This window comes from Engystomops pustulosus, chromosome 2, assembly GCF_040894005.1.
Source record: "Engystomops pustulosus chromosome 2, aEngPut4.maternal, whole genome shotgun sequence".
Taxonomy (NCBI): Eukaryota; Metazoa; Chordata; class Amphibia; order Anura; family Leptodactylidae; genus Engystomops; species Engystomops pustulosus.
Window position 1 is genome coordinate 108,356,661 of NC_092412.1, and position 13,066 is coordinate 108,369,726.

Genomic DNA, 13,066 nt, shown 5'->3' on the forward strand with positions numbered 1-13,066 from the left:
GGAATTAATACAGAAAGTTATTTTTAAAATTGTATAACTTTTCCTTACACAAAGCACATCAATTATTTGCTGAAAGGGAAAAACCCCTTTAAGATTTCAGCACACTGCATTGTAGCTTTATTATATATTAGCACTGTATTTAGGATTAGTACAGGGGTGGACAGTACATGTGGAACACCAACAGCCCATGGAGTTTACTTACCAATACTTTTAATGTAAAAATTAAATTGTGTAAAACTGAACTGCAGCTACATGGTTAAGATTATATACTGCAAATGTAATTAAAGTTCCCTGATAATATATAGCTGCCTGCATTGTAATAAAATCTGTGGCTAACATAATGCTAATATCTTGCATCTGTGTACATTTAACAGCAATTCACAATTTGCTCAAACAACGCTCAACAATTCAGCATTTCAGACTATTATGAAATGAAATATTATCACCCCAAAGCATGTCTTATTACTACATAATAAAAATATTTGTTTACAGTCATCTGCACTTTTGTGCCCAGAAGATATTTGTGACTCTCGGAAAGAAACATAGCAGATGTCTATTGATTATTGCGTAATGCGTTTTAGCTTTTACATTCGCTTTAGTTAGTGTGCCCCTCTCTCCGCTGAGAACTACATTTGCAATGGCTAATAAAATATTTAGGCCGAGCACATCAATGTGTGTGTATAAACCAAGTATTAAACATTGATACATAAAAGTTAGATGAACAAATACAGTATAGGGAATGTGTTAAATAGATACATTATCACATTTACATGTTAAATGTTTCATACAGAGTAATGTGTCAGATACATCTTACACATTAAGAACCTGCCTTGGGATAGTCTTCTTTTATTTATGCTCGATTCTATTCATTGGGTCTAGGAAGTGGCTTTTTTCTTTCCTGACAACATGGTGAAAAATTCACCGATTTAACATACCTTTCTCCAAACAAGCACTTTAACAGCCCAACAGTTGCACTACTGCGGGGCACAACAACAAGTCTACTGATTCCTCTAAAATCATTCTGTAACAATGTGTTGCTAATGCTATAGCGTTGGTAATGTCTCAAAGCAAGGTTCCCTTAATAATATATTGTGTTTTGGCTTTGTAATTCCCATTTGCTCCTGGGCAGAAGAAATAATTATAACCTAATACAAGAAATAACTGAGTTGTGTTTATTCTAGGGCACAAGTAAAATATGATTTTGACTCTGCTTTACATACATTGAAGGTTGCTGGCTGAAGTCCATAGTGGAAGAATGTTTATTAGAGAGGCATTACACAAATATTAAACCTTGCACTAGGCATCTGCTATAGTTTTATCTGCTTTATAATACATTCACTTATATTCACTCTGTTTTCCTATGCTTACTTCTATTTAATGACTGTAATAAAAGCTTATACACAAAAGTTGCAACACACGTTTTTCCTTGTAAAAAGCTTTCAATTTTGTTATAATCGTGCTTTGCTCATTCACAGATGTATTCACTATTTTGATAGCTTTTGGTCCCCTCTACTTTGGCTACTATAAAAAAAAGAGCTGGCAACTTTTTTTTTCTATTTAAAAAGGTATTTTAGCAAGTACAATGGGGCACATTTGCCAATTTGATTTATGATGAATTTGGAGTTTTTCCTATTATAACATTTTTTTTAAAAAAATTACAATTTTTTTTAAAAAAGGTTAAAAAAATATTAAAAAATATTCTAATCAACCCCCTTTCCTATTATACAGATAACAATAAATAAACAAAATTGCAATCTATCAAAATATACTAATGATCAATTTGTATGAAAATTTTAATAAAAAGTTATCAAAGGGTTGTACAGTTTCCAAACTGGTATCAATGAAAATGTCAGCTGATCCTTTAAAAAAATTGCACCTTACCCTGTTTCGTATACCAAAGCATAAAAAACTTTCATGTGAAAATTTCCAAAATCTTTTTAAGGTATTAAAAATAAAAAAAAAGCTATAGAAATTTGGTATCAAGAGAGCCAAGTCATTTGGACTACAAAAGCTGCAAAAAACAAGCTAGTAAGAAAATGTGCAACTGGGTTTGTGTTTATTAATTTCACAATATTGAAACAATCTTTCCAGTTTGCTGATGCACAGCGCAGAATATTAAATGACTATGAGCCATTTTGGATCACGAAATTCGCCAGCCAAACATTCAAGATGTGATGTACATACAACTTTAATGGATTGAAGAATAAAGCTTTGAAAGATGGTGCTGGATGATTTTCTCTCTCTTAATATTGTGGACATCCTGTAGTCCAGACAGTGGCCATCTGTGCACATTGTGGCAGTTCACCAATGTCTTTGCACAGTGAGGAGAAGGATAAGATGTAGCGGTGTTGTCTTCTTCAAACTATAACCTACTGTAAAATAGTCTGTGCACCAAAAAATATGCAGCTAGAAGCAGGTCTAAAATAAAACCTGATAGTCTTAAACTGCAACAGAATCATCATTCATTCACTGCTGAATCTGGTGCAACACAAGTCAGGATGGACCTATTATTGCTCCTATTATTCACTGGGAAGTACTTACTAGGGCACATCAATATTAAGTATATTAAACTGAATCCAGGGCTAACATATATAAAGGGCATGTGTGAAGATATAGAGTATTTGTATTACGATTGAAAATAATGACTTATTTGTTGATATACTATAACTTAATCTAATCCATCTATTCATGTATATACTAAATGCTACTTGCCACTGCCTCTTTTAATAGCCGTTCATTATGCAATTGCTAAACTCTGTCCTTTTTAATGTAAAATACTGGGGAAAAAGAGTTATATGTAAAAAAAGCTGGAAATATATAATGTACCATGGACTAATCAAAACTGTAGTTAGTTCCTCATCCACCGTTGTCTTGTTGCTGACACTTCTTATAATGGAGATTCAAAAAAAATAAAATAAAAATGCAAAATCTAACTAAATGAAAGAAATGAAACATAATGTGATATGTAGCATTTACATTTACATTATCTCTAGATTAATTTGTATTCTTGGAGTGGTTAAGGTTAGGCAGGTTAATATAATGATATGGTGATGATCCCGCTGTTATCAGAATATTAATTAGCATTATGTTATTTTAAATTATTTGCATGTTATAATGTTTAATTTAATTGTATTTGCATGGTAGCATACTATAATAACATGTGTTGATGTACACATGAAATGAAAAATGAAGAAAGTGACGAGGTAAAGCAATCAATTATTTACTGGCATTTATCCTTAATTTAAATACTTGTGGAACATCAAATGTTTTCCACTACTCCCAGACACCTGTCTATTAATTCTCCAACTGTATTGCTTGGACAGTGGCCACCTCAGCAAGAAGTGTTTTATGTGTCAACTTTGATTAAAGGGTATTCCCATGTGGGTATAAACATTTAATTTAATTAAACTGCCATATATACACATATCCATGTAGATTCATACAGATATGCAATTGCATGTTATTAAAAAATTAACCTTTATAAAGAATGTGGTCTTGGTAACCCCTTAGAAACAAGACAGCTGTCCTTGGATATGACCCCCTAAGCACTGTGGCGGCATTCAGTGTTCATTACCACAGGATGGCTATGGTACATGCAACATCTCCCTGCTTTTTCATATGTAAAAACAATTTTTTATGTACAATCCCTCAAGCAATGGTGGACATATCCAGAACAGCTGTCTTTTTATTTAAGGTGCCATATCACTACATTTATGTAAATTTATTTTCTTACAGGTAGTTTTTTCTATAACATCCAAATAGGAGATAGAAAACAATTTCCACTTGAAAAAGGGGTACTGTATAGCCCCTAAACGTGTTGCTGTTTGGTTTGATGCAAGGTCTGATTATAGACTCAAGGTTTAAGTTGTCAGCTGCACACATTGAAAAGTCTCAAATAAGCCTTTACTAGAATTGTGCCTTATGTCATGCACAACTCCTCTAGGTGAGCATATTATATATTCATATATTATATTTGCTCACCCCTGCAATTTTGCTCTTTGAGTGCTTTCTATCCCAATCTTTGTTCGCTATCTTTATGTACAACTATCTTTCAGCTATCTTTTGCAACTGTTCACTTATGTATCATGGTTTTTGCTTACTTTTGCGAATTTTTAGGAGCAAATTTGTACCTGGTCCAGAGCAGGTGTAGACCCTGTTTTAACATGCAAATTGAAATTAGATGCCATGCTTTAAGGCTGAATTAACACAGGATGTTTACATTGCATTTTTAAATTCATTGCAGAAACACATGAGTTTTACATTTTACCATATGTTTGGCTGGTTAGAAAGTGTTTTGTTTCTTTATTGCTGAAAGTGTAAGCAGCTGTGAAAATGATAACACAGCTGCTTATACTTCCAACAATGCAGAGAAACACTTTCAAACCAAACAAACTCATGGTAGTATGTAAAACTGAAGCCTTTCTGGGATGCTTTGAAAAATGAATCCCAAATGCTACTATTGACCATATCCTCATAGGTTGTTACCTCCCTGGGTATGACTAGAGTGCTTAAAAACGCAGGCCCTCAATGTATGTGAATAGACATATGAGGAAAAAATATTGAGCAATCACAAACTTTATTACAACTCCTCGACACTCGTTTTGTCCGGCCTCTTGTTTCATCTGCCAGCTATTTTGGGGCAGACTCACCTATGAGGAGCCACCTTTATTTTGCTTGTTTGTATTGTTCCATCATATGACATACTAAGTTTTGCTTGAAATGTGTTTAGTGTAATTATGATTGACTAATAAAGTTTTTTTTCTTATTTGAATGTTTATTTAGCAGTGCTGTAGGAAGAAAAGTATTTATCAATTTAGCTTCTTTTACCCTGAAAAGACGGGCTTGTAGTTCTATGCATTTGGTAAACAGGAGGGTCGCTATAGCTCCTCTGACATAAAAATGAGGCCTGCTCTATGTTCAGTCCGAGCTTCCCTTGCCTGACAGAAGATGGAGAGGATAATAGACTTATGTCCATTGTAAATAGACAATAGAGGGGATGCATATTTAATAATATCCATAATAAGAGGTGAGATATTTTTTTACTTAGAACATTTATGCCAATAAACCTATTAATATAAATCTCCATCTTCTGGAGACTCTAAAAAGACATTTTATTTCTTCCTAAGTGTTTTATGTTCAGTGCACATGTCTCGAGATTTCCTCTGACTGAAGCCAAAAGTAAACCAAGGACAAGATGTGAACAGAACCTAACCTTTACAAAAAATGTAATAATCTACACAATGATGTTGTAGATCCAGGAGGTGCATGTCACATTGACATGGGTCCCCTTGATACTATGCATAATATTTTGCGACAAGTTAAAAAAAAGTTTTAACAAGTATAAGAAACTGTTGCAATGACTTGACACATAGTGCAGCCATCTCACAGTCCATACCTTATTAAAGATAGTTTCTTATTTATCGGTTGATGTATATATGTAATATTTTGCAAACCTCCTTAAAATAAAAACCTTGATTCAAATGTACTCAATGCTTCAGGGATATTGAAAAGAACATAACATCTGCCTTTTAGTTAATACAATTTATTATACCAATTATGAATAGTTTTTTAATATATATTTTACAAATTGTGTTAAAAAAACATTAAAGGGCATGTCTTTGTTATTTTTCAATTTAAACTAGGATAATTTAAAGCTTTCATTGGTAACATTTTGCGATATACTTATTCCATTATTTTCATTTTTATAATTGGCCCGGTGGCCCCGATGTGAAGCACTGCGCCCCAGAAGTCCGCGCCGCTTGTCTTCAGGCTTCCGCGCCCGTCTTCCTTCTTCTGCGGGGCGCCGCCATTGCTCTCTCCCAGGCCGGCGCCTAGTATGACGCGCCGCTGCTGACGTCATGCTAGGCGCCGCCCGGGGGAATAACAATGGCGGCGCCCTGCAGAAGACAGAAGACGGGCGCGGATGCCTGAAGACGAGCCGCGCAGACATCGGGGGAGCAGCGCTGCGCATCGGGGCCACCGGAGGGTGAGTATATAAGTTTATTTTTTTTAAAAAGTAATTTTGACTGACTGACTGACTCGTGTATAAGCCGAGGGGACGTTTTCAGCACATTTTTTGTGCTGAAAAACTCGGCTTATACACGAGTATATACGGTAACACTGTTGCTTTTGCTGTGACTATACATTACAAGATGTAATATTTGTGTTGTGTTAGTGTTGTTTGTTTTGTTACCCGCTATTTGATGAACACTAATACTTAACAGGCTCATTTCATGCCGGAAAAGGAAAGAAAAATGCAAACATGTTTACATTTGCTCTCAGCAGCTTCTACAATCCAATTCCATTTAAAAGCTGCATAGGTTTGCTAATTATCCTTGGTATGTATATTCTGTTTGCAAATAATCACTGACACGATGCATTGTCTATGATGTTTCCAGCTCTTACATTTAAATTGCTTACAGAGTTAGCTTAATAGCCTCATGCATTCTTTTTAGATTTCATTTGGAATACTAACTACCAAATATGTTAGTTTTGTTTAAAGCAATTCATGATTCACTGAGGATTTTATTACATTTTCACTTTTCTGAAGTCAAAATTTTTATACTTATACTCATGATACATTATTAAGAGTACTGTAAATGCTGGAGTATAAGCCGACCCAAACATAAGCAGAGGGTCCTACTTTGGGAATACCTATTGACTCGAGTATAAGCCTAGGGTGGGAATGCATTGGTCACAGCCTCCCCCCAGCATATAGACATTGCAGCCATGATATTGTGGAGAAGTCCTGCGATCGCGAAGGGGTGGGGAGGGGGAGTATAAGCCGGATTTGAGTTTTTCAGCACATTTTTTGTGCTGAAAAACTCTGCTTATACTCTAGTGTTTTCATCGTAAAATTAAATAAGTTGTATTTTGTTGGTGATGCTTTTTTGATAGAGACTTAATCTCTTCTTTAGGATATCTAGAACACTTTTAGGCACCTCATATATGATATATTATAAGGTCCATATTGCGAATGTAATGCCTGGATCCCGCGTGACTTGACCGTAGTGAACATAGAAGATCAACATTGGGTCCTATGGTGACTTAACTTTGGATCAGGAGGAATATGTGGGTTCTAGGTGGGACAAAAAATATTAAAGTTCTACAGATTTTTATTAACTTATACTGGATTATGACAAAAACTCATAATCTTTCTTCATTGTCAAAAAGTATATATTACTAAATTTATTGAATGACTATACAAAAGGTTGTTATAAAGAAGCTTTATTAGTCATGTGAATCTCAGGTCATCTAAAGGTTGGTGTAAAACAGGAGAAAGTTTATCTGTGTGTGAGGCAAATATCACATTTGGATTTTTTAGGCAATTTCCACGATATTCATGGAATGGCTTGTTCATGAATATTTGATGAGGAGGTATCTATTTAGAGAGTCAAATAAGTTTCAAAATACTGATATGTAAAGTCTCTGGAATGGATTCCCTATGGTATTGTTTAATTTGTGCACAAATTGAGAAACTAAATTGTGTTCATTTCAGCATAGGAATTGGTGAATTGTTCTCTCTAGTAATTAGTTCTATCACTCTGTAAAAAGGCATTCATGAATGTGAATGGAAAAGAAAAGAAAATGAAGGTCTGGAACATGCTAGGAAACAAGAGCAACTTTTACCTAATATATATTATTTTGTATGTAATAAGTAAGGTTACGTATAGGTTATTACATTTACTAAAATACTATAAAAATAACTAAAGAAAGAAAAGTTGTTCAACGCCTCATTTTAGACTCTTCATCTATTATATGAACATCCTACATCTTATAGAGGGAATGGGGGTTTAGGGGCTTTTTAATCAGACCCAAAGGCTGGATCTAATAGGCAGACTGTCAGTGTTGACACTTATAATATTAATCAATACAGAGGGATATTAAAATGTATTACCAAAGCAATCAAGTCTTCTGACTGGAACATTAAAAAATAATAACGTTTTTGAAATGGCTATTGTCACATCCTTCCTGATGTAAAAAGTGATCAAAAGTCAAATGTACACCAAAATTGGAAATTGCATAGATAGATTGATAATCCCAGAGGAAATTTTTTAAAATGTTATCTTATCCGGCAAAACAAGCCCTAAATGATCTTTCGAATATTACGGCTCTTTAATGAGGATTAACAAATGAGTTTTTCCCTAAAGTCAATATAGGTATCAAGGAATAACATACTACATAAAAATTTCTGGTGATAATGTATCTTAATTTTAGCATTGCCCCATACTAAAAATACAGTATTTTTAGAACTATAAGGCGCACAAAAATCCCTAACACCCACAAACACCCTACCTGAAGAGGGAAAGAGAAGTGGCAGAGGGAGACAGCTTAACCCCTGCAGCATCACCCTTGCAGCATTAACCCCTAACAGCCCATACCTCTTAGGTCTGAGCTCTGTGCACTGGAGACACTGTTGCCTGGAACTGCAGCTGCCTTGAACTGTGCACAGGTCTGCCACCTGCTGGTCATTCATCCTTATAATCAGGTGTGCCTTATATATGAACCTACACTTTTTAGCAGGCATTTATTGATGGTGCGCCTTATAATCCGGTGTGCCTCATAGTCCGAAAAATACGGTATCATTACTTTTTTGTGCAGTTGGGTTTACTTAGGGTTATAGCGTGTTCCGAAATGAAAGAACCATCAGAAAAACAAGCATTATTCAGTCTGTGTGTGTCTTTTGGGAAGAATACAATGAATCAATTTTATTGTTGAATCAAATATTCGTCAGTGTCTCATGTCTAAAGTAAAAGTATATTTTAGCAATTATAGTAACATTTTCAAGCTGTGAATTGTAAATAACTACCACTACAAGTAACTGCAAAAAAAAGTGTTTTATTACCAAATTAAAATGTCATTTTGTAGGACCCATTGCTAAGATTGATTAATACAATGAATGCAGATCCAGAGCCAAAGAGAAGCAGGATCTGCCAGTGACCAGGATAGAAGTGTTTACTGTACATAGGTTTGGACTGTAGCCGAGTGCAGCTGCTACATCAGTAGTAATCTCCATTTCCATGCAGAAGTCAGAAGGAGCTTGCAGCTATGAAATATTAAAATAAAGCTCAATGGAATTGTCTGTACCGCCCTTGTGCCAACCTTGGCAGTGTAGCTTATTTACCTGGAAACTTAATATTTAGTAACTATGTCAGTTTTCAATTTATAAAAAGGCTCAGTCTTATAAAGTCAATCGACTTTACTAATAGACCCAATATTATAACTAACATCCAATAGACACATGTCATCATTATGTGTGGTTGGAAATTAATTGGAAAGGATAAATGTTTTTTTTATAATGCCCTACAGGTAAATTTTTCTGTAATATAAAAGACAAGGTATAATAAAACATAAATAAATATAATTACACAAAAAATACAGAAAAATGTCCTGAATTCTTATGCACTTTAAAAAGTGAAGCCAGAAACGGCTTCATGACAATAGGTCTTGCATATGTAGTGTCCAGCCTTCAGAATACTGGATGAGATTTATGAAACCATCTCAAGGAGAAACTTCAAAGCTGTGATTTTGTTTTCCAGTTTAGAAAAAATTATACTGTGGTATGATTTGTCATTATGGACCACAAAGGCATTTTGTAAAAGATTCTTTTAGAAATCTTTATTCATTTTCCACGGACTGTATAGTAATAACTTCACATATAAACATAACGCTGCCACTTTTAAGACAACATATGGATGTTCATGTTAATAAAGATACAGGTTTTTAATGGCTTGTCTCATATAGACATTCCATTATTCTTACTCCTGGGTATATTATGGACTTTAATAACCCAACAGTTTTATGTTTTTAGCAACCTTTTATTGTCATACCAGTTTTTTGTAATAAATTCTATCATTCAATTCAACTTTTTTTTAAAATAAGAATAAATTGAAACTTTTGTTTTGAAGGCGAAAATGCTAGATGTATCTGACAATGGCTTTAATTTCTCTCAAACACCCTCCGCCCCCCTTCCCACATAGGAAGAGCAGAGCAGGCTCTTGGGAAAGAGTTGGGAATTAAGTAATTGCCAAAAATTACCTTCTAGCAGCTATCTAACATATATAATATAGCCTTGAGTAGCCTTAGAAGTGTTTTGAATTTAAAGAAAAAAAGCTTTCTGGGGGTTCCATATCTAGAACATGAACAGTGCAATAATATAGCCCATGAATCAGTCCATAAGGAATGTTTTTTCTTCCTTGTTTTTAATCAATCATATACTTAATATAAAGTTGTAGGATAGATTTAGGGGCTAGAATGTATGTACATAATTGTGAACTCAGTATTGCACAGATATTTATTGCTGTTATGTTTCTACTCTTGAAGGTAGCAGTTAAAGTAATTCAATTGAACTGGGAGAATTGATAAAGATATTGTTTTGTACACAGAGTCGATCAAAGTTTGCATCCTGAGTAAAAATGACACTTTTCTTTTAGTTCCGCTATGCTTCCAAATTCTTCTGTCCTGATTTCTTTATTAAGCATGACATGTGTTTCTGAGTATATTACATCTGCCACCAACACAGGGACTATATATATATATATATATATATATATATATATATATATTGAAAATTCCTCCAACTTCTATAAACATATAGACACTACTGTCTGTGACTTTGTATTTTGACCTTGTACTTGACAAGGTTATTAGGAACTAGCAGGCTTGTTTATTTTCAAGCCATTGAATGTACTACATTGGGCGTCTGTATCTTTAGATATTATAAGACATTTTATTATTGGGGCAGCTATTGTCTTTTTTATAGAATATGTCCCTTTGCAGTAAATTATAAAATCGTGTTTGAGTTACAATAAAACCTTCAACTTCTTCTATGTATCAATTATTTTATTGTATCTAGCACATTATGATGAGAAAAAATTCATGCGTGCCTACTACATCAACTAACACTTCTCAGGTGTGTTCAGTAATTAAAGAACCATCAGCAGTACAAGCATTATTCAGTCTGCGTGTGTCTTTTGGGAAGAATAAGGTGAATCAAGTTTATTGTTAAATCAAATATTCTTCATAGAGTGCCTCATGACTAAAGTAAAAGTATATTTTACCAATAAGAGTAACATTTCCTAGCTGTAAATTGTAAATAACTACCATTACAAATAACAACACGAAAAATGTATTTAAGCACCCTGATCAATGTCATTTTGTAGGACCAATTGCTAAGATTGATTACTACAATAAATGCAGATCCAAAGGTGAAGAGAAGCAGGATCTGCCAGTGACCAGGATAGAGGTGTTTACTGTACATAGGCTTGGACTGTAGCCGAGTGCAGCTGCTACATCAGTAGTAATCTCCATTTAGGCTCGACAATCTCCATAGAGCTGAACGGTGAAGCGACAAGCAGTCTGACTGGGGTACATCGAACCACATTGGACCCCTGTTCTTGTGATCTGTGTTGGTCCCATCACTGAGATCCCACCAATCAGCAAGTTAAGCCCTATCCAGTAAAAAAATTGTTTTGTGGGAAACACCCTTTAAGTTTTAGCCTCCTGTTTCTCTGTAGGGGTAGGGGAGGAGAAAGTCAAAGGACCTAAAAAGTTTTCAGTTAATAAAGTATATTGCAGTGTTAACTATCATTACCTGCACTAACTTTAAGACTTTTTTTAAAACTTTCAAGGAACGAGAAGGAAAAACAACAGTATCACCATTGCTTTTTTATCTGTGTTCACAATAAGTTTAAATATAATAATAACTTTTTTGGATTGATTTAAATGTTGTGATACAAATTTATGTATGTATATATATATATATATATATATATATATATATACATATATATATATATATGTTTATATAGTTTTACTACTTACTTACAATTAAACAATTTGCTCATTCTTGTTTTTATGGTTTAATACTTATTTTTTTAATTCTATTATGTTAAACATTAAATACAATATATACCATATAGACTTGAAAAAAATATGCTGAAAATCCTCACCTCTGCTTATACATGAGTCAATAAAAATACATACTCAACTTCTGGTGCCCCAGATGATCGGCGCGGCTCACCTTCTTTCTTCTCTCTGCTGTAACAGCCGGCAGAGACAGTCCATGCGCTCTGCTGGCTGGCGCAGACTATATCATAATGAGCAGCGACACCGCTGCATCATAGCATCGTAGCCGGCTGTTACTTTAGAGAGAAAACAGAACAGGAGCCACGGGGACGGGAATATCGGGGAGCTACACCAGGTATCGCCAGCGCTGGAAGGTGAATATGTAAGTTTATTTTTTATGTGCTGGGCAAACTGGGGCTGGCTGTCCATATATTACAGGGGGGTGGCTGGCCGTATACTACAAGGGGCTGGATATATACTGGGAGGCTGGGACGAATGCATTTCTCACCATGGGCTTATACTCAAGTTAATAGGTTTTCTCAGTTTTTGGTGGTAAAAAATTAGGGGCCTTGGCTTACACTTGGGTTGGCTTATACTTGAGTATATACGGTATATAAACATATATATATATATATATATATATATATATATATATATATATATATTGGTGTTACTAGAGCCCCCTGTCCTGTAGCTTCATATGCTTCTACACTGTCTCCTCCTCTCACTGTGAGCTTAAACTTCCTTTGTTGTCATGAGATTGCAATCTGGCACAGAGAGGGGTGCAGTGCTGAGGGAACACGGGTAGAATGAGATATTGTAGCAGCACATACAGGCTCTTGTAACACCCACCAGAGTCCTTCTGACTTAATAACATATTTGAAAAGTTGGATAACACATATAAAAAGATTACCATAGCCCTAGTATCACAATGGATTCTGATGGTAGATTTCCTTTAAATTTTGTTAACGCTGCAATGTATAATCCCTGCCTCCTGAATACCTCAGACATCTGTAAAGGGGAAACTGGAAGCCATTTAGTTGACATGGTGCAGTGGGAATGGGTTGACGGTTTGATAAAGGAGTCTTCTAAAGCCACCTGGATGTCTCTGTAGGTCACAGGCTCTCTAGTTGGATCAGAGATCCACCTCTGACCATTAAAGCAGGAGTCTCTTTGTTATCATACCGCACTTCACTACAAGGAACAACTTGCTGTACTT

General features: G+C 34.9%; 1 protein-coding gene across 14 annotated transcripts in view; it reads right to left on the bottom strand.

Moving 5' to 3' along the window:
- Window positions 1-13,066, bottom strand: part of DMD (dystrophin) — a 1,566,296-nt gene that overhangs the window by 844,490 nt on the left and 708,740 nt on the right. The gene's annotated exons all lie outside the window — the stretch shown is intronic.